The following is a 22,955-nucleotide window of genomic DNA, read 5'->3' as shown; positions in this document are numbered from 1 at the left end:
TTTTGGCTCCCTAGAAGTATGAAAATGACGATAAAGATGCTCATTTTATCTCCAAAAGTGACGATCCACCTCTGAGAGTCAAAATTAGTTGAAAGATGAACATTTTCAAAACGGACTATTTTGGTCATCTCAGAGCAATTTCATCAGGTCGCGGGTCATCGATCGTTTTGCATGAAAAATTGAACGTTCTTGCATGAACATTAATTTACTCTAAATGTTGTTTATATCTCTTCCCGCAGTGAATAAACACATTTTAAGCCCTCGAAGTGAGCATTTGGGTCCTTTTAATTCACTTTTAACCATGAGCCAAATCTTGAGTTTTGGCTCCTTATAAGCATGAAAATGACGATAAAGATGCTCATTTTATCTCCAAAAGTGATGATCCACCTCTGAAAGTCAGAATTAGTTGAAAGATGGAAGGTTTCAAAACGGACCATTTTGGTCATCTTAGAGCAATTTCATCAGGTCGCGGGTCATCGATCGTTTTGCATGAAAAATTGAACGTTCTCGCATGAACAATAATTTACTCTAAATGTTGTTTATATCTCTTCCCACAGTGAATAAACACGTTTTAAGCCCTTGAAGTGAGCATTTGGGTCCTTTTAAGTCACTTTTACCCATGAGCCAAATCTTGAGTTTTGGCTCCCTAGAAGCATGAAAATGACTATAAAGATGCTCATTTTAGCTCCAAAAGTGATGATCCACCTCTGAGAGTAAAAATTAGTTGAAAGATGAACATTTTCAAAACGGACCATTTTGGTCATCTCAGAGCAATTTCATCAGGTCGCGGGTCAACGAACGTTTTGCATGAAAAATTTAACGTTCTTGCATGAACATTAATTTACTCTAAATGTTGTTTATATCTCTTCCCGCAGTGAATAAACACGTTTTAATCCCTCAAAGTGAGCATTTGGGCCTTTTTAAGTCACTTTTAACCATGAGCCAAATCTTGAGTTTTGGCTCCCTAGAAGCATGAAAATGACGATAAAGATGCTAATTTTATATCCAAAAGTGATGATCCACCTCTGAGAGTCAAAATTAGTTGAAAGATGAAAATTTTCAAAACGGACCATTTTGGTCATCTCGGAGCAATTTCATCAGGTCGCGGGTCATCGATCGTTTTGCATGAAAAATTGAACGTTCTTGCATGAACATTAATTTACTCTAAATGTTGTTTATATCTCTTCCCGCAGTGAATAAACACGTTTTAAGCCCTCGAAGTGAGCATTTGGGTCCTTTTAAGTCACTTTTAACCATGAGCCAAATCTTGAGTTTTGGCTCCCTAGAAGCATGAAAATGACGATAAAGATGCTCATTTTATCTCCAAAAGTGATGATCCACCTCTGAGAGTCAAAATTAGTTAAAAGATGAAAATTTTCAAAACGGACCATTTTGGTCATCTCGGAGCAATTTCATCAGGTCGCGGGTCATCGATCGTTTTGCATGAAAAATTGAACGTTCTCGCATGAACAATAATTTACTCTAAATGTTGTTTATATCTCTTCCCGCAGTGACTAAACACGTTTTAAGCCCTCGAAATGAGCATTTGGGTCCTTTTAAGTCACTTTTACCCATGAGCCAAATCTTGAGTTTTGGCTCCCTAGAAGCATGAAAATGACTATAAAGATGCTCATTTTAGCTCCAAAAGTGATGATCCACCTCTGAGAGTAAAAATTAGTTGAAAGATGAACATTCTCAAAATTGACCATTTTGGTCATCTCAGAGCAATTTCATCAGGTCGCGGGTCAACGATCGTTTTGCATGAAAAATTGAACATTCTCGCATGAACATTATTTTACTCTAAATGTTGTTTATATCTCTTCCCGCAGTGAATAAACACGTTTTAAGCCCTCGAAGTGAGCATTTGGGCCTTTTTAAGTCACTTTTAACCATGAGCCAAATCTTGAGTTTTGGCTCCCTAGAAGCATGAAAATGACGATAAAGATGCTGATTTTATCTCCAAAAGTGATGATCCACCTCTGAGAGTCAAAATTAGTTGAAAGATGAAAATTTTCAAAACGGACCATTTTGGTCATCTCGGAGCAATTTCATCAGGTCGCGGGTCATCGATCGTTTTGCATGAAAAATTGAACGTTCTTGCATGAACATTAATTTACTCTAAATGTTGTTTATATCTCTTCCCGCAGTGAATAAACACGTTTTAAGCCCTCGAAGTGAGCATTTGGGTCCTTTTAAGTCACTTTTAACCATGAGCCAAATCTTGAGTTTTGACTCCCTAGAAGCATGAAAATGACGATAAAGATGCTCATTTTATCTCCAAAAGTGATGATACACCTCTGAGAGTCAAAATTAGTTGAAAGATGAACATTTTCAAAACGGACTATTTTGGTCATCTCAGAGCAATTTCATCAGGTCGCGGGTCATCGATCGTTTTGCATGAAAAATTGAACGTTCTTGCATGAACATTAATTTACTCTAAATGTTGTTTATATCTCTTCCCGCAGTGAATAAACAAGTTTTAAGCCCTCGAAGTGAGCATTTGGGTTCTTTAATTCACTTTTAACCATGAGCCAAATCTTGAGTTTTGGCTCCTTAGAAGCATGAAAATGACGATAAAGATGCTAATTTTATCTCCAAAAGTGATGATCCACCTCTGAAAGTCAGAATTAGTTGAAAGATGGAAGGTTTTAAAACGGACCATTTTGGTCATCTCAGAGCACTTTCATCAGGTCGCGGGTCATCGATCGTTTTGCATGAAAAATTGAACGTTCTCGCATGAACAATAATTTACTCTAAATGTTGTTTATATCTCTTCCCGCCGTGAATAAACACGTTTTAAGCCCTCAAAGTGAGCATTTGGGCCTTTTTAAGTCACTTTTAACCATGAGCCAAATCTTGAGTTTTGGCTCCCTAGAAGCATGAAAATTACGATAAAGATGCTCATTTTATATCCAAAAGTAATGATCCACCTCTAAGAGTCAAAATTAGTTGAAAGATGAAAATTTTCAAAACGGACCATTTTGGTCATCTCGGAGCAATTTCATCAGGTCGCGGGTCATCGATCGTTTTGCATGAAAAATTGAACGTTCTTGCATGAACATTAATTTACTCTAAATGTTGTTTATATCTCTTCCCGCAGTGAATAAACACGTTTTAATCCCTCAAAGTAAGCATTTGGGCCTTTTTAAGTCACTTTTAACCATGAGCCAAATCTTGAGTTTTGGCTCCCTAGAAGCATGAAAATGACGATAAAGATGCTCATTTTATATCCAAAAGTGATGATCCACCTCTGAGAGTCAAAATTAGTTGAAAGATGAAAATTTTCAAAACGGACCATTTTGGTCATCTCGGAGCAATTTCATCAGGTCGCGGGTCATCGATCGTTTTGCATGAAAAATTGAACGTTCTCGCATGAACATTAATTTACTCTAAATGTTGTTCATATCTCTTCCCGCAGTGAATAAACACGTTTTAAGCCCTCGAAGTGAGCATTTGGGTCCTTTTAATTCACTTTTAACCATGAGCCAAATCTTGAGTTTTGGCTCCTTAGAAGCATGAAAATGACGATAAAGATGCTCATTTTATCTCCAAAAGTGATGATGCACCTCTGAGAGTCAAAATTAGTTGAAAGATGAAAAATTTCAAAACGGACCATTTTGGTCATCTCGGAGCAATTTCATCAGGTCGTTTTGCATGAAAAATTGAACGTTCTCGCATGAACAATAATTTACTCTAAATGTTGTTTATATCTCTTCCCACAGTGAATAAACACGTTTTGAAATTTAGGTCTTATATGAAATGAAATTTAGGTCTTATATAGCGCATGGCTGCCCGTGAGCGTCCCAGCGCTGAAATTGCAGAACTTCTGAGGGTGAAGACGGGGAAGGGAAGAGGTTATTGCGGGAAGAGGTGAGTTTTTAGGAGCTTGCGAAATTTCAGAAGATTGGACTCAGAGCGAAGGTGAAATGGCAAGGCATTCCAAGAGGTGGCCACATTGACCGAAAAACGGCGTCCTCCAGTTCGGGCTTTTCTGATTTTGTGGACCGTGGCCAGATGACCTTGAGCTGAACGAAGGGGCCTATTGGGTCTGTATGGAAAGATCATGTTTTTTAACATTGGAGGCCCTTGATTTTGCAAAGCTTTATGGGCCGTGCAGAGGGCCTTAAATTTGACCCTTTCGCGGATCGGCAGCCAATGTAGTGCCTTGAGGGCGGGTTTGGCTGAGACCCTGCGAGAGGTCCCAGTAAGAATCCTAGCTGCGGCATTCTGTGTTCTTTGAAGAATGTTAATCGTGGATTCCGGGGCAGCAAGAAAAAGAGCATTGCAATAATCTAGTCTTGACCTTGAACGAGCAATTTCTGGGAGGGTCCTGGAAGTAAAGGGAGGATCTTTCTAGTGGAACGCAGAAGCCCCACACAAGTGCCAGCTGTTTTTTTCGCTTGCGTTTTGAGGGATAGGTCCTGTTCAAGCCAGAAACCTAGACTTTTTAATTCGGTCTTGGGTTGAGGGAGGGGGCCTAAGCATGCTGGCCATATAGCAGGTGGAAGAGAAGATATTTTATTTCCCAACAGCATGAGCTCAGTTTTCGAGCCATTGAGCTTAAGCCTTGAGGCGGACATCCAGGCATGAATATCCTCTAGACAATCGTGAAGGTTTTTTACCTTGTCCTCTTCCAGGGAAAATGATACGATCATTTGGGTGTCGTCAGCATATGTGACGGCTTTTATCCCAAAAGGGGAGACCACGTCATCCAGGGGGGCCATATATGTGTTGAAAAGTGTAGGGCTCAGTGAAGAGCCCTGGGGGACCCCACACTGGAGAGGGAGAATGTCGGATCGCACATTCCCTTCGCAGACCTGAAATGTTCTATCTTTTAGGAACAAAGAGAGCCAGCAAAGGGCTGTGCCCCTTACTCCCAAACTGAAGAGGCACTTAATGAGGGTTTTGTGGTCCACCGTATCAAATGCCGCGCTTAGATCCAGGAGGATCAGTAACACTGATCCTCCTGAATCCAAGATGCATCTTGCCTCTTCAACTACCTTCAAAAGGGCTGTTTCCGTCCCTTGACCTGGACGGAAGCCTGTCTGTGTGGGTCGAAGGAGATTGTTGGTTTCAAGGAAGGCAGACAATTGCTTGTTGACTACCTTCTCTGCTATCTTACTTAATCCAGGAAGGAGTGATATTGGGCGGAGGTTAGTCAGATCTGTAGAGTCCATACCCGGTTTTTTCTGCAGAGCTTTAACAATGGCATGTTTCCAATTAGGAGGAACCACTCCTTGGTTAAACGAAGCATTAATAAGATTGGTGGCCAGATGCGAGATGGTGGGTCCAACTTGTTTGAGGATGTGGATAGGTGCTGGATCGTTAGGGGAGCCACTTTTCAAGTCAGAGAGGGTTTTTAGAAAATCGTCCTCAGAGAGTTGGATGAAACTGTCCAAAATTGGGCCACTGACAGTGGCTGATGGAGCGGTCAGGGAATTATCATCGTTTGAAGGAGGAAGTGACTGAAGGATCTTGATAATTTTATTTTGAAAGAAACAGGCTACTTGGTTGCATCTGTCCGTTGTGGGTTGTTGGTTAGGGAAGGTGATGGGTATGGTGAGGAGCTCTTTAACTATTTTGTAGGTCTCCCGAGCAGAATTAGAGGCAGCTTTGATTTTTTTATCAAAGAAGGAGGCTTGGGCTGCTTTTCGCGCCGCTTTGTAAGTCCTCATCGCTGCTTTATATTCTTCCTTGGTGGTAGGATCCCATGTTTTCCTCCATTTACGCTCATGGCTTTTACAGATTTTCTTGAGGTTCCTAAGTTCCTGTGAGAACCATGGTGATTTAAAGGTGGTACTTCTTTTCTTTAAGTCCATCTTCGGGGCGACTATATCCAAGGTGGAAGTAATCCAGTTGGTGAAGTTATCATTGGCTAGCACAGGATCAGGATCTGCGAAAGGGATAGATCGTGTCAACTCCTGTGTCCAGTCTTCAAGAGGTATTTTGGACCATGGTCTGTCCCGTTCTCTAGGCGTTTGCAAGTGGCAAGTGAGTTTGCTAATTTGCCACATAAAAGGGATGAGAAAGTGATCAGACCAAGGGAGAGGGAGTGCAGGGCGAGTTTCAATTTTTGTAAGATTGGCAAATATGGGATCTAGGAGGTGACCCTTGGTGTGGGTTGCCTCTGAGTTAATCAAATGAAGGTCAAGTACATTCAGTTCTGAGATAAGGTCCCCAACAATTTTATTAGTACTGTCCTCATAATGTAGGTTTAAATCACCAAGCAGGATAAAATTAGGGGTCGAGGTGCAAGAAGAAGTGGTGGTGTCCAGTAATGATCTGACAAAGTTACCTGTGGCCCCCGGCGGGCGGTAAATCAAAAGACCTGACAGGGATTTATTGGGAGTTAGTTGGAGTGCAAAATAAGCGCTTTCACAGTCCTCAATCCCTCCTTCTTGTAGCCTACAAGTAATGGAATTCCTGTAAATAATCGCTAGTCCGCCTCCAATGCCTTTTACTCTATTTTGATGGTGTATGAGGTAATCCTTGGGTAACATACTCACAATATCAGCATCTGAATGAGGCGTTAGCCAGGTTTCCGTGAGGAAAAGAGTATCTAATTGTAGGTCCTGAATAAGCGTATTTATCTCTAACGCATGCTTAACAGCCGACCTACAGTTCAATAGTGCCAGACTGAAGCTGTTGGTTGTCTGGTTGGAGGAAATCTCAGGAGCATCGTTGTGGAAGGTAATTAAAGGGATAGGGGTTGGGAGGGAATTTGCCGCGCAAAATTGTAGGAGATAGTCCCTTGTATGTCTAATACGATGCTCGTACAAAACGGGCATAGTGGGTGGCCCTGTGCCCGGCCTGGCCCGGACGGGCACAGACGGGCGTGCCTTTGGCGCGCCTTCGGCGCGCCGCCGGCGCGCCCGCTGCGCCCGTCCGCTGCGCGGACGTGCAAGTCCGTTATTTTTATACATGGTAGGGGGGGAGGGAGGAGGGTGGGAGGGGCGGTCAACTGGACCGTCGACCTTCCCTACCCAAGATGGCGGGTCCGTTCGGTGAGGCGATTAACAGCACCTGTCCCGAAGATGCTGCCTGGCGAAGCAATCTCGCTGCAAGTAAGGCAAGTCCGAGTTTAAAACAACAGTTTTAAAATATATACAGTTTTTAAAAGTGTCTCGGCACCAACTAGCGTGTGCTCGAGCGCAACTACCCAGTAGAGCCTGTGCTTCTAATAGTATTCCGATCCGATCAGATAATATTCAAATTAGGTCACAGAGTGCGCAAGAGAGCGCTAAGAGCCCCGGCTTCCGCCTCAGGGTAAAGATGTTTTTAAGTTCAGCAAATATCACGGAGATGTAGGGGACCGCCCTTAAATATCCTGGGAGGGCGGGAGGGGCGGTCAACTGGACCGTCGACCTTCCCTACCCAAGATGGCGGGTCCGTTCGGTGAGGCGATTAACAGCGCCTGTCCCGAAGATGCTGCCTGGCGAAGCAATCTCGCTGCAAGTAAGGCAAGTCCGAGTTTAAAACAACAGTTTTAAAATATATACAGTTTTTAAAAGTGTCTCGGCACCAACTAGCGTGTGCTCGAGCGCAACTACCCAGTAGAGCCTGTGCTTCTAATAGTATTCCGATCCGATCAGATAATATTCAAATTAGGTCACAGAGTGCGCAAGAGAGCGCTAAGAGCCCCGGCTTCCGCCTCAGGGTAAAGATGTTTTTAAGTTCAGCAAATATCACGGAGATGTAGGGGACCGCCCTTAAATATCCTGGGAGGGCGGGAGGGGCGGTCAACTGGACCGTCGACCTTCCCTACCCAAGATGGCGGGTCCGTTCGGTGAGGCGATTAACAGCGCCTGTCCCGAAGATGCTGCCTGGCGAAGCAATCTCGCTGCAAGTAAGGCAAGTCTGAGTTTAAAACAACAGTTTTAAAATATATACAGTTTTTAAAAGTGTCTCGGCACCAACTAGCGTGTGCTCGAGCGCAACTACCCAGTAGAGCCTGTGCTTCTAATAGTATTCCGATCCGATCAGATAATATTCAAATTAGGTCACAGAGTGCGCAAGAGAGCGCTAAGAGCCCCGGCTTCCGCCTCAGGGTAAAGATGTTTTTAAGTTCAGCAAATATCACGGAGATGTAGGGGACCGCCCTTAAATATCCTGGGAGGGCGGGAGGGGCGGTCAACTGGACCGTCGACCTTCCCTACCCAAGATGGCGGGTCCGTTCGGTGAGGCGATTAACAGCGCCTGTCCCGAAGATGCTGCCTGGCGAAGCAATCTCGCTGCAAGTAAGGCAAGTCCGAGTTTAAAACAACAGTTTTAAAATATATACAGTTTTTAAAAGTGTCTCGGCACCAACTAGCGTGTGCTCGAGCGCAACTACCCAGTAGAGCCTGTGCTTCTAATAGTATTCCGATCCGATCAGATAATATTCAAATTAGGTCACAGAGTGCGCAAGAGAGCGCTAAGAGCCCCGGCTTCCGCCTCAGGGTAAAGATGTTTTTAAGTTCAGCAAATATCACGGAGATGTAGGGGACCGCCCTTAAATATCCTGGGAGGGCGGGAGGGGCGGTCAACTGGACCGTCGACCTTCCCTACCCAAGATGGCGGGTCCGTTCGGTGAGGCGATTAACAGTGCCTGTCCCGAAGATGCTGCCTGGCGAAGCAATCTCGCTGCAAGTAAGGCAAGTCCGAGTTTAAAACAACAGTTTTAAAATATATACAGTTTTTAAAAGTGTCTCGGCACCAACTAGCGTGTGCTCGAGCGCAACTACCCAGTAGAGCCTGTGCTTCTAATAGTATTCCGATCCGATCAGATAATATTCAAATTAGGTCACAGAGTGCGCAAGAGAGCGCTAAGAGCCCCGGCTTCCGCCTCAGGGTAAAGATGTTTTTAAGTTCAGCAAATATCACGGAGATATAGGGGACCGCCCTTAAATATCCTGGGAGGGCGGGAGGGGCGGTCAACTGGACCGTCGACCTTCCCTACCCAAGATGGCGGGTCCGTTCGGTGAGGCGATTAACAGCGCCTGTCCCGAAGATGCTGCCTGGCGAAGCAATCTCGCTGCAAGTAAGGCAAGTCCGAGTTTAAAACAACAGTTTTAAAATATATACAGTTTTTAAAAGTGTCTCGGCACCAACTAGCGTGTGCTCGAGCGCAACTACCCAGTAGAGCCTGTGCTTCTAATAGTATTCCGATCCGATCAGATAATATTCAAATTAGGTCACAGAGTGCGCAAGAGAGCGCTAAGAGCCCCGGCTTCCGCCTCAGGGTAAAGATGTTTTTAAGTTCAGCAAATATCACGGAGATGTAGGGGACCGCCCTTAAATATCCTGGGAGGGCGGGAGGGGCGGTCAACTGGACCGTCGACCTTCCCTACCCAAGATGGCGGGTCCGTTCGGTGAGGCGATTAACAGCGCCTGTCCCGAAGATGCTGCCTGGCGAAGCAATCTCGCTGCAAGTAAGGCAAGTCCGAGTTTAAAACAACAGTTTTAAAATATATACAGTTTTTAAAAGTGTCTCGGCACCAACTAGCGTGTGCTCGAGCGCAACTACCCAGTAGAGCCTGTGCTTCTAATAGTATTCCGATCCGATCAGATAATATTCAAATTAGGTCACAGAGTGCGCAAGAGAGCGCTAAGAGCCCCGGCTTCCGCCTCAGGGTAAAGATGTTTTTAAGTTTTAAGCCCTCGAAGTGAGCATTTGGGTCCTTTTAAGTCACTTTTACCCATGAGCCAAATCTTGAGTTTTGGCTCCCTAGAAGCATGAAAATGACTATAAAGATGCTCATTTTAGCTCCAAAAGTGATGATCCACCTCTGAGAGTAAAAATTAGTTGAAAGATGAACATTTTCAAAACGGACCATTTTGGTCATCTCAGAGCAATTTCATCAGGTTGCGGGTCAACAATCGTTTTGCATGAAAAATTGAACGTTCTCGCATGAACAATAATTTACTCTAAATGTTGTTTATATCTCTTCCCGCAGTGAATAAACACGTTTTAAGCACTCGAAGTGAGCCTTTGGGCCTTTTTAAGTCACTTTTAACCATGAGCCAAATCTTGAGTTTTGGCTCCCTAGAAGCATGAAAATGACGATAAAGATGCTCATTTTATCTCCAAAAGTGATGATCCACTTCTGAGAGTCAAAATTAGTTGAAAAAATGAAAATTTTCAAAACGGACCATTTTGGTAATCTCGGAGCAATTTCATCAGGTCGCGGGTCATCGATCGTTTTGCATGAAAAATTGAACGTTCTTGCATGAACATTAATTTACTCTAAATGTTGTTTATATCTCTTCCCGCAGTGAATAAACACGTTTTAAGCCCTCGAAGTGAGCATTTGGGTCCTTTTAATTCACTTTTAACCATGAGCCAAATCTTGAGTTTTGGCTCCTTAGAAGCATGAAAATGACGATAAAGATGCTCATTTTATCTCCAAAAGTGATGATCCACCTCTGAAAGTCAGAATTAGTTGAAAGATGGAAGGTTTTAAAATGGACCATTTTGGTCATCTCAGAGCAATTTCATCAGGCCGCGGGTCATCGATCGTTTTGCATGAAAAATTGAACGTTCTTGCATGAACAATAATTTACTCTAAATGTTGTTTATATCTCTTCCCGCAGTGAATAAACACGTTTTAAGCCCTCGAAGTGAGCATTTGGGACTTTTTAAGTCACTTTTAACCATGAGCCAAATCTTGAATTTTGGCTCCCTAGAAGCATGAAATGACGATAAAGATGCTCATTTTATCTCCAAAAGTGATGATCCACCTCTGAGAGTCAAGATTAGTTGAAAGATGAAAATTTTCAAAACGGACCATTTTGGTCATCTCGGAGCAATTTCATCAGGTCGCGGGTCATTGATCGTTTTGCATGAAAAATTTAACGTTCTTGCATGAACATTAATTTACTCTAAATGTTGTTTATATCTCTTCCCGCAGTGAATAAACACGTTTTAAGCCCTCGAAGTGAGCATTTGGGTCCTTTTAAGTCACTTTTAACCATGAGCCAAATCTTGAGTTTTGGCTCCCTAGAAGCATGAAAATGACGATAAAGATGCTTATTTTATATCCAAAAGTGATGATTCACCTCTGAGAGTCAAAATTAGTTGAAAGATGAAAATTTTCAAAACGGACCATTTTGGTCATCTCGGAGCAATTTCATCAGGTCGCGGGTCATCGATCGTTTTGCATGAAAAATTGAACGTTCTTGCATGAACAATAATTTACTCTAAATGTTGTTTATATCTCTTCCCGCAGTGACTAAACACGTTTTAAGCCCTCGAAGTGAGCATTTGGGTCCTTTTAAGTCACTTTTACCCATGAGCCAAATCTTGAGTTTTGGCTCCCTAGAAGCATGAAAATGACTATAAAGAAGCTAATTTTAGCTCCAAAAGTGATGATCCACCTCTGAGAGTAAAAATTAGTTGAAAGATGAACATTTTCAAAACGGACCATTTTGGTCATCTCGGAGCAATTTCATCAGGTCGCGGGTCACTGATCGTTTTGCATGAAAAATTAAACGTTCTTGCATGAACATTAATTTACTCTAAATGTTGTTTATATCTCTTCCCGCAGTGAATAAACACGTTTTAAGCCCTCGAAGTGAGCATTTGGGTCCTTTTAATTCACTTTTAACCATGAGCCAAATCTTGAGTTTTGGATCCTTAGAAGCATGAAAATGACGATAAAGATGCTCATTTTATATCCAAAAGTGATGATCCACCTCTGAGAGTCAAAATTAGTTGAAAGATGAAAATTTTCAAAACGGACCATTTTGGTCATCTCGGAGCAATTTCATCAGGTCGCGGGTCATCAATCGTTTTGCATGAAAAATTGCACGTTCTTGCATGAACATTAATTTACTCTAAATGTTGTTTATATCTCTTCCCGCAGTGAATAAACACGTTTTAAGCCCTCGAAGTGAGCATTTGGGTCCTTTTAAAGTCACTTTTACATGAGCCAAATCTTGAGTTTTGGCTCCTTATAAGCATGAAAATGACGATAAAGATGCTCATTTTATCTCCAAAAGTGATGATCCACCTCTGAAAGTCAGAATTAGTTGAAAGATGGAAGGTTTTAAAACGGACCATTTTGGTCATCTTAGAGCAATTTCATCAGGTCGCGGGTCATCGATTGTTTTGCATGAAAAATTGAACGTTCTCGCATGAACAATAATTTACTCTAAATGTTGTTTATATCTCTTCCCGCAGTGAATAAACACGTTTTAAGCCCTCGAAGTGAGCATTTGGGCCTTTTTAAGTCACTTTTAACCATGAGCCAAATCTTGAGTTTTGGCTCCCTAGAAGCATGAAAATGACGATAAAGATGCTCATTTTATCTCCAAAAGTGATGATGCACCTCTGAGAGTCAAAATTAGTTGAAAGATGAAAATTTTCAAAACGGACCATGTTGGTCATCTCGGAGCAATTTCATCAGGTCGCGGGTCATCGATCGTTTTGCATGAAAAATTGAACGTTCTCGCATGAACAATAATTTACTCTAAATGTTGTTTATATCTCTTCCCACAGTGAATAAACACGTTTTAAGCCCTCAAAGTGAGCATTTGGGTCCTTTTAAGTCACTTTTACCCATGAGCCAAATCTTGAGTTTTGGCTCCCTAGAAGCATGAAAATGACGATAAAGATGCTCATTTTATCTCCAATAGTGATGATCCACCTCTGAGAGTCAAAATTAGTTGAAAAAATGAAAATTTTCAAAACGGACCATTTTGGTAATCTCGGAGCAATTTCATCAGGTCGCGGGTCATCGATCGTTTTGCATGAAAAATTGAACGTTCTTGCATGAACATTAATTTACTCTAAATGTTGTTTATATCTCTTCCCGCAGTGAATAAATCCGTTTTAAGCCCTCGAAGTGAGCATTTGGGTCCTTTTAATTCACTTTTAACCATGAGCCAAATCTTGAGTTTTGGCTCCTTAGAAGCATGAAAATGACGATAAAGATGCTCATTTTATCTCCAAAAGTGATGATCCACCTCTTAGTTGAAAGATGGAAGGTTTTAAAACGGACCATTTTGGTCATCTCAGAGCAATTTCATCAGGTCGCGGGTCATCGATCGTTTTGCATGAAAAATTGAACGTTCTCGCATGAACAATAATTTACTCTAAATGTTGTTTATATCTCTTCCCGCAGTGAATAAACACGTTTTAAGCCCTCGAAGTGAGCATTTGGGCCTTTTTAAGTCACTTTTAACCATGAGCCAAATCTTGAGTTTTGGATCCCTAGAAGCATGAAAATGACGATAAAGATGCTCATTTTATCTCCAAAAGTGATGATCCACCTCTGAGAGTAAAAATTAGTTGAAAGATGAACATTTTCAAAACGGACCATTTTTGTCATCTCAGAGCAATTTCATCAGGTCGCGGGTCAACGATCGTTTTGCATGAAAAATTGAACGTTCTCGCATGAACATTATTTTACTCTAAATGTTGTTTATATCTCTTCCCGCAGTGAATAAACACGTTTTAAGCCCTCGAAGTGAGCATTTGGGCCTTTTTAAGTCACTTTTAACCATGAGCCAAATCTTGAGTTTTGACTCCCTAGAAGCATGAAAATGACGATAAAGATGCTCATTTTATCTCCAAAAGTGATGATACACCTCTGAGAGTCAAAATTAGTTGAAAGATGAACATTTTCAAAACGGACTATTTTGGTCATCTCAGAGCAATTTCATCAGGTCGCGGGTCATCGGTCATTTTTCATGAAAAATTGAACGTTCTCGCATGAACATTAATTTACTCTAAATGTTGTTTATATCTCTTCCCGCAGTGAATAAACACGTTTTAAGCCCTCGAAGTGAGCATTTGGGCATTTTTAAGTCACTTTTAACCATGAGCCAAATCTTGAGTTTTGGCTCCCTAGAAGCATGGAAATGACGATAAAGATGCTCATTTTATCTCCAAAAGTGATGATCCACCTCTGAAAGTCAGAATTAGTTGAAAGATGGAAGGTTTTAAAACGGACCATTTTGGTCATCTCAGAGCAATTTCATCAGGTCGCGGGTCATCGATCGTTTTGCATGAAAAATTGAACGTTCTCGCATGAACAATAATTTACTCTAAATGTTGTTTATATCTCTTCCCGCAGTGAATAAACACGTTTTAAGCCCTCGAAGTGAGCATTTTGGCCTTTTTAAGTCACTTTTAACCATGAGCCAAATCTTGAGTTTTGGCTCCCTAGAAGCATGAAAATGACGATAAAGATGCTCATTTTATCTCCAAAAGTGATGATCCACCTCTGAGAGTCAAAATTAGTTGAAAGATGAAAATTTTCAAAACGGACCATTTTGGTCATCTCGGAGCAATTTCATCAGATCGCGGGTCATCGATCGTTTTGTATGAAAAATTGAACGTTCTTGCATGAACATTAATTTACTCTAAATGTTGTTTATATCTCTTCCCGCAGTGAATAAACACGTTTTAATCCCTCAAAGTGAGCATTTGGGCCTTTTTAAGTCACTTTTAACCATGAGCCAAATCTTGAGTTTTGGCTCCCTAGAAGCATGAAAATGACGATAAAGATGCTCATTGTATATCCAAAAGTGAATATCCACCTCTGAGAGTCAAAATTAGTTAAAAGATGAACATTTTCAAAACGGACCATTTTGGTCATCTCGGAGCAATTTCATCAGGTCGCGGGTCATCGATCGTTTTGCATGAAAAATTGAACGTTCTTGCATGAACATTAATTTACTCTAAATGTTGTTTATATCTCTTCCCGCAGTGAATAAACACGTTTTAAGCCCTCGAAGTGAGCATTTGGGTCCTTTTAAGTCACTTTTAACCATGAGCCAAATCTTGAGTTTTGGCTCCCTAGAAGCATGAAAATGACGATAAAGATGCTCATTTTAGCTCCAAAAGTGATGATGCACCTCTGAGAGTAAAAATTAGTTGAAAGAAGAAAATTTTCAAAACGGACCATTTTGGTCATCTCGGAGCAATTTCATCAGGTCGCGGGTCATCGATCGTTTTGCATGAAAAATTGAACGTTCTCGCATGAACAATAATTTACTCTAAATGTTGTTTATATCTCTTCCCACAGTGAATAAACACATTTTAAGCCCTCGAAGTGAGCATTTGGGTCCTTTTAAGTCACTTTTACCCATGAGCCAAATCTTGAGTTTTGGCTCCCTAGAAGCATGAAAATGACTATAAAGATGCTCATTTTAGCTCCAAAAGTGATGATCCACCTCTGAGAGTAAAAATTAGTTGAAAGATGAACATTTTCAAAACGGACCATTTTGGTCATCTCAGAGCAATTTCATCAGGTCACGGGTCAACGATCGTTTTGCATGAAAAATTGAACGTTCTCGCATGAACAATAATTTACTCTAAATGTTGTTTATATCTCTTCCCGCAGTGAATAAACACGTTTTAAGCCCTCGAAGTGAGCATTTGGGTCCTTTTAATTCACTTTTAACCATGAGCCAAATCTTGAGTTTTGGCTCCTTAGAAGCATGAAAATGACGATAAAGATGCTCATTTTATCTCCAAAAGTGATGATGCACCTCTGAGAGTCAAAATTAGTTGAAAGATGAAAATTTTCAAAACGGACCATTTTGGTCATCTCGGAGCAATTTCATCAGGTCGCGGGTCATCGATCGTTTTGCATGAAAAATTGAACGTTCTCGCATGAACAATAATTTACTCTAAATGTTGTTTATATCTCTTCCCACAGTGAATAAACACGTTTTAAGCCCTCGAAGTGAGCATTTGGGTCCTTTTAAGTCACTTTTACCCATGAGCCAAATCTTGAGTTTTGGCTCCCTAGAAGCATGAAAATGACTATAAAGATGCTCCTTTTAGCTCCAAAAGTGATGATCCACCTCTGAGAGTAAAAATTAGTTGAAAGATGAACATTTTCAAAACGGACCATTTTGGTCATCTCAGAGCAATTTCATCAGGTTGCGGGTCAACGATCGTTTTGCATGAAAAATTGAACGTTCTCGCATGAACAATAATTTACTCTAAATGTTGTTTATATCTCTTCCCGCAGTGAATAAACACGTTTTAAGCACTCGAAGTGAGCCTTTGGGCCTTTTTAAGTCACTTTTAACCATGAGCCAAATCTTGAGTTTTGGCTCCCTAGAAGCATGAAAATGACGATAAAGATGCTCATTTTATCTCCAAAAGTGATGATCCACTTCTGAGAGTCAAAATTAATTGAAAAAATGAAAATTTTCAAAACGGACCATTTTGGTAATCTCGGAGCAATTTCATCAGGTCGCGGGTCATCGATCGTTTTGCATGAAAAATTGAACGTTCTTGCATGAACATTAATTTACTCTAAATGTTGTTTATATCTCTTCCCGCAGTGAATAAACACGTTTTAAGCCCTCGAAGTGAGCATTTGGGTCCTTTTAATTCACTTTTAACCATGAGCCAAATCTTGAGTTTTGGCTCCTTAGAAGCATGAAAATGACGATAAAGATGCTCATTTTATCTCCAAAAGTGATGATCCACCTCTGAAAGTCAGAATTAGTTGAAAGATGGAAGGTTTTAAAACGGACCATTTTGGTAATCTCAGAGCAATTTCATCAGGTCGCGGGTCATCGATCGTTTTGCATGAAAAATTGAACGTTCTCGCATGAACAATAATTTACTCTAAATGTTGTTTATATCTCTTCCCGCAGTGAATAAACACGTTTTAGGCCCTCGAAGTGAGCAGTTGGGCCTTTTTAAGTCACTTTTAACCATGAGCCAAATCTTGAATTTTGGCTCCCTAGAAGCATGAAATGACGATAAAGATGCTCATTTTATCTCCAAAAGTGATGATCCACCTCTGAGAGTCAAGATTAGTTGAAAGATGAACATTTTCAAAACGGACCATTTTGGTCATCTCAGAGCAATTTCATCAGGTCGCGGGTCATCGATCGTTTTGCATGAAAAATTTAACGTTCTTGCATGAACATTAATTTACTCTAAATGTTGTTTATATCTCTTCCCGCAGTGAATAAACACGTTTTAAGCCCTCGAAGTGAGCATTTGGGTCCTTTTAATTCACTTTTAACCATGAGCCAAATCTTGAGTTTTGGCTCCTTAGAAGCATGAAAATGACGATAAAGATGCTCATTTTATCTCCAAAAGTGATGATCCACCTCTGAAAGTCAGAATTAGTTGAAAGATGGAAGGTTTTAAAATGGACAATTTTGGTCATCTCAGAGCAATTTCATCAGGCCGCGGGTCATCGATCGTTTTGCATGAAAAATTGAACGTTCTCGCATGAACAATAATTTACTCTAAATGTTGTTTATATCTCTTCCCGCAGTGAATAAACACGTTTTAAGCCCTCGAAGTGAGCATTTGGGCCTTTTTAAGTCACTTTTAACCATGAGCCAAATCTTGAATTTTGGCTCCCTAGAAGCATGAAATGACGATAAAGATGCTCATTTTATCTCCAAAAGTGATGATCCACCTCTGAGAGTCAAGATTAGTTGAAAGATGAAAATTTTCAAAACGGACCATTTTGGTCATCTCGGAGCAATTTCATCAGGTCGCGGGTCATTGATCGTTTTGCATGAAAAATTTAACGTTCTTGCATGAACATTAATTTACTCTAAATGTTGTTTATATCTCTTCCCGCAGTGAATAAACACGTTTTAAGCCCTCGAAGTGAGCATTTGGGCCTTTTTAAGTCACTTTTAACCATGAGCCAAATCTTGAGTTTTGACTCCCTAGAAGCATGAAAATGACGATAAAGATGCTCATTTTATCTCCAAAAGTGATGATACACCTCTGAGAGTCAAAATTAGTTGAAAGATGAACATTTTCAAAACGGACTATTTTGGTCATCTCAGAGCAATTTCATCAGGTCGCGGGTCATCGGTCATTTTTCATGAAAAATTGAACGTTCTCGCATGAACATTAATTTACTCTAAATGTTGTTTATATCTCTTCCCGCAGTGAATAAACACGTTTTAAGCCCTCGAAGTGAGCATTTGGGCATTTTTAAGTCACTTTTAACCATGAGCCAAATCTTGAGTTTTGGCTCCCTAGAAGCATGAAAATGACGATAAAGATGCTCATTTTATCTCCAAAAGTGATGATCCACCTCTGAAAGTCAGAATTAGTTGAAAGATGGAAGGTTTTAAAACGGACCATTTTGGTCATCTCAGAGCAATTTCATCAGGTCGCGGGTCATCGATCGTTTTGCATGAAAAATTGAACGTTCTCGCATGAACAATAATTTACTCTAAATGTTGTTTATATCTCTTCCCGCAGTGAATAAACACGTTTTAAGCCCTCGAAGTGAGCATTTTGGCCTTTTTAAGTCACTTTTAACCATGAGCCAAATCTTGAGTTTTGGCTCCCTAGAAGCATGAAAATGACGATAAAGATGCTCATTTTATCTCCAAAAGTGATGATCCACCTCTGAGAGTCAAAATTAGTTGAAAGATGAAAATTTTCAAAACGGACCATTTTGGTCATCTCGGAGCAATTTCATCAGATCGCGGGTCATCGATCGTTTTGCATGAAAAATTGAACGTTCTTGCATGAACATTAATTTACTCTAAATGTTGTTTATATCTCTTCCCGCAGTGAATAAACACGTTTTAATCCCTCAAAGTGAGCATTTGGGCCTTTTTAAGTCACTTTTAACCATGAGCCAAATCTTGAGTTTTGGCTCCCTAGAAGCATGAAAATGACGATAAAGATGCTCATTGTATATCCAAAAGTGAATATCCACCTCTGAGAGTCAAAATTAGTTAAAAGATGAACATTTTCAAAACGGACCATTTTGGTCATCTCGGAGCAATTTCATCAGGTCGCGGGTCATCGATCGTTTTGCATGAAAAATTGAACGTTCTTGCATGAACATTAATTTACTCTAAATGTTGTTTATATCTCTTCCCGCAGTGAATAAACACGTTTTAAGCCCTCGAAGTGAGCATTTGGGTCCTTTTAAGTCACTTTTAACCATGAGCCAAATCTTGAGTTTTGGCTCCCTAGAAGCATGAAAATGACGATAAAGATGCTCATTTTATCTCCAAAAGTGATGATGCACCTCTGAGAGTAAAAATTAGTTGAAAGAAGAAAATTTTCAAAACGGACCATTTTGGTCATCTCGGAGCAATTTCATCAGGTCGCGGGTCATCGATCGTTTTGCATGAAAAATTGAACGTTCTCGCATGAACAATAATTTACTCTAAATGTTGTTTATATCTCTTCCCACAGTGAATAAACACATTTTAAGCCCTCGAAGTGAGCATTTGGGTCCTTTTAAGTCACTTTTACCCATGAGCCAAATCTTGAGTTTTGGCTCCCTAGAAGCATGAAAATGACTATAAAGATGCTCATTTTAGCTCCAAAAGTGATGATCCACCTCTGAGAGTAAAAATTAGTTGAAAGATGAACATTTTCAAAACGGACCATTTTGGTCATCTCAGAGCAATTTCATCAGGTCACGGGTCAACGATCGTTTTGCATGAAAAATTGAACGTTCTCGCATGAACAATAATTTACTCTAAATGTTGTTTATATCTCTTCCCGCAGTGAATAAACACGTTTTAAGCCCTCGAAGTGAGCATTTGGGTCCTTTTAATTCACTTTTAACCATGAGCCAAATCTTGAGTTTTGGCTCCTTAGAAGCATGAAAATGACGATAAAGATGCTCATTTTATCTCCAAAAGTGATGATGCACCTCTGAGAGTCAAAATTAGTTGAAAGATGAAAATTTTCAAAACGGACCATTTTGGTCATCTCGGAGCAATTTCATCAGGTCGCGGGTCATCGATCGTTTTGCATGAAAAATTGAACGTTCTCGCATGAACAATAATTTACTCTAAATGTTGTTTATATCTCTTCCCACAGTGAATAAACACGTTTTAAGCCCTCGAAGTGAGCATTTGGGTCCTTTTAAGTCACTTTTACCCATGAGCCAAATCTTGAGTTTTGGCTCCCTAGAAGCATGAAAATGACTATAAAGATGCTCCTTTTAGCTCCAAAAGTGATGATCCACCTCTGAGAGTAAAAATTAGTTGAAAGATGAACATTTTCAAAACGGACCATTTTGGTCATCTCAGAGCAATTTCATCAGGTTGCGGGTCAACGATCGTTTTGCATGAAAAATTGAACGTTCTCGCATGAACAATAATTTACTCTAAATGTTGTTTATATCTCTTCCCGCAGTGAATAAACACGTTTTAAGCACTCGAAGTGAGCCTTTGGGCCTTTTTAAGTCACTTTTAACCATGAGCCAAATCTTGAGTTTTGGCTCCCTAGAAGCATGAAAATGACGATAAAGATGCTCATTTTATCTCCAAAAGTGATGATCCACTTCTGAGAGTCAAAATTAATTGAAAAAATGAAAATTTTCAAAACGGACCATTTTGGTAATCTCGGAGCAATTTCATCAGGTCGCGGGTCATCGATCGTTTTGCATGAAAAATTGAACGTTCTTGCATGAACATTAATTTACTCTAAATGTTGTTTATATCTCTTCCCGCAGTGAATAAACACGTTTTAAGCCCTCGAAGTGAGCATTTGGGTCCTTTTAATTCACTTTTAACCATGAGCCAAATCTTGAGTTTTGGCTCCTTAGAAGCATGAAAATGACGATAAAGATGCTCATTTTATCTCCAAAAGTGATGATCCACCTCTGAAAGTCAGAATTAGTTGAAAGATGGAAGGTTTTAAAACGGACCATTTTGGTAATCTCAGAGCAATTTCATCAGGTCGCGGGTCATCGATCGTTTTGCATGAAAAATTGAACGTTCTCGCATGAACAATAATTTACTCTAAATGTTGTTTATATCTCTTCCCGCAGTGAATAAACACGTTTTAGGCCCTCGAAGTGAGCATTTGGGCCTTTTTAAGTCACTTTTAACCATGAGCCAAATCTTGAATTTTGGCTCCCTAGAAGCATGAAATGACGATAAAGATGCTCATTTTATCTCCAAAAGTGATGATCCACCTCTGAGAGTCAAGATTAGTTGAAAGATGAACATTTTCAAAACGGACCATTTTGGTCATCTCAGAGCAATTTCATCAGGTCGCGGGTCATCGATCGTTTTGCATGAAAAATTTAACGTTCTTGCATGAACATTAATTTACTCTAAATGTTGTTTATATCTCTTCCCGCAGTGAATAAACACATTTTAAGCCCTCGAAGTGAGCATTTGGGTCCTTTTAATTCACTTTTAACCATGAGCCAAATCTTGAGTTTTGGCTCCTTAGAAGCATGAAAATGACGATAAAGATGCTCATTTTATCTCCAAAAGTGATGATCCACCTCTGAAAGTCAGAATTAGTTGAAAGATGGAAGGTTTTAAAATGGACAATTTTGGTCATCTCAGAGCAATTTCATCAGGCCGCGGGTCATCGATCGTTTTGCATGAAAAATTGAACGTTCTCGCATGAACAATAATTTACTCTAAATGTTGTTTATATCTCTTCCCGCAGTGAATAAACACGTTTTAAGCCCTCGAAGTGAGCATTTGGGCCTTTTTAAGTCACTTTTAACCATGAGCCAAATCTTGAATTTTGGCTCCCTAGAAGCATGAAATGACGATAAAGATGCTCATTTTATCTCCAAAAGTGATGATCCACCTCTGAGAGTCAAGATTAGTTGAAAGATGAAAATTTTCAAAACGGACCATTTTGGTCATCTCGGAGCAATTTCATCAGGTCGCGGGTCATTGATCGTTTTGCATGAAAAATTTAACGTTCTTGCATGAACATTAATTTACTCTAAATGTTGTTTATATCTCTTCCCGCAGTGAATAAACACGTTTTAAGCCCTCGAAGTGAGCATTTGGGTCCTTTTAAGTCACTTTTAACCATGAGCCAAATCTTGAGTTTTGGCTCCCTAGAAGCATGAAAATGACTATAAAGAAGCTAATTTTAGCTCCAAAAGTGATGATCCACCTCTGAGAGTAAAAATTAGTTGAAAGATGAACATTTTCAAAACGGACCATTTTGGTCATCTCGGAGCAATTTCATCAGGTCGCGGGTCACTGATCGTTTTGCATGAAAAATTAAACGTTCTTGCATGAACATTAATTTACTCTAAATGTTGTTTATATCTCTTCCCGCAGTGAATAAACACGTTTTAAGCCCTCGAAGTGAGCATTTGGGTCCTTTTAATTCACTTTTAACCATGAGCTAAATCTTGAGTTTTGGCTCCTTAGAAGCATGAAAATGACGATAAAGATGCTAATTTTATATCCAAAAGTGATGATCCACCTCTGAGAGTCAAAATTAGTTGAAAGATGAAAATTTTCAAAACGGACCATTTTGGTCATCTCGGAGCAATTTCATCAGGTCGCGGGTCATCAATCGTTTTGCATGAAACATTGAACGTTCTTGCATGAACATTAATTTACTCTAAATGTTGTTTATATCTCTTCCCGCAGTGAATAAACACGTTTTAAGCCCTCGAAGTGAGCATTTGGGTCCTTTTAAAGTCACTTTTACATGAGCCAAATCTTGAGTTTTGGCTCCTTATAAGCATGAAAATGACGATAAAGATGCTCATTTTATCTCCAAAAGTGATGATCCACCTCTGAAAGTCAGAATTAGTTGAAAGATGGAAGGTTTTAAAACGGACCATTTTGGTCATCTTAGAGCAATTTCATCAGGTCGCGGGTCATCGATTGTTTTGCATGAAAAATTGAATGTTCTCGCATGAACAATAATTTACTCTAAATGTTGTTTATATCTCTTCCCACAGTGAATAAACACGTTTTAAGCCCTCGAAGTGAGCATTTGGGTCCTTTTAAGTCACTTTTACCCATGAGCCAAATCTTGAGTTTTGGCTCCCTAGAAGCATGAAAATTACGATAAAGATGCTCATTTTATCTCCAAAAGTGATGATCCACCTCTGAGAGTCAAAATTAGTTGAAAAAATGAAAATTTTCAAAACGGACCATTTTGGTAATCTCGGAGCAATTTCATCAGGTCGCGGGTCATCGATCGTTTTGCATGAAAAATTGAACGTTCTTGCATGAACATTAATTTACTCTAAATGTTGTTTATATCTCTTCCC

The sequence above is a fragment of the Lissotriton helveticus genome, chromosome 2_1 (genome assembly GCF_964261635.1).
Source record: "Lissotriton helveticus chromosome 2_1, aLisHel1.1, whole genome shotgun sequence".
Classification (NCBI taxonomy): Eukaryota; Metazoa; Chordata; class Amphibia; order Caudata; family Salamandridae; genus Lissotriton; species Lissotriton helveticus.
Note: the sequence above shows the minus strand (reverse complement) of the source record.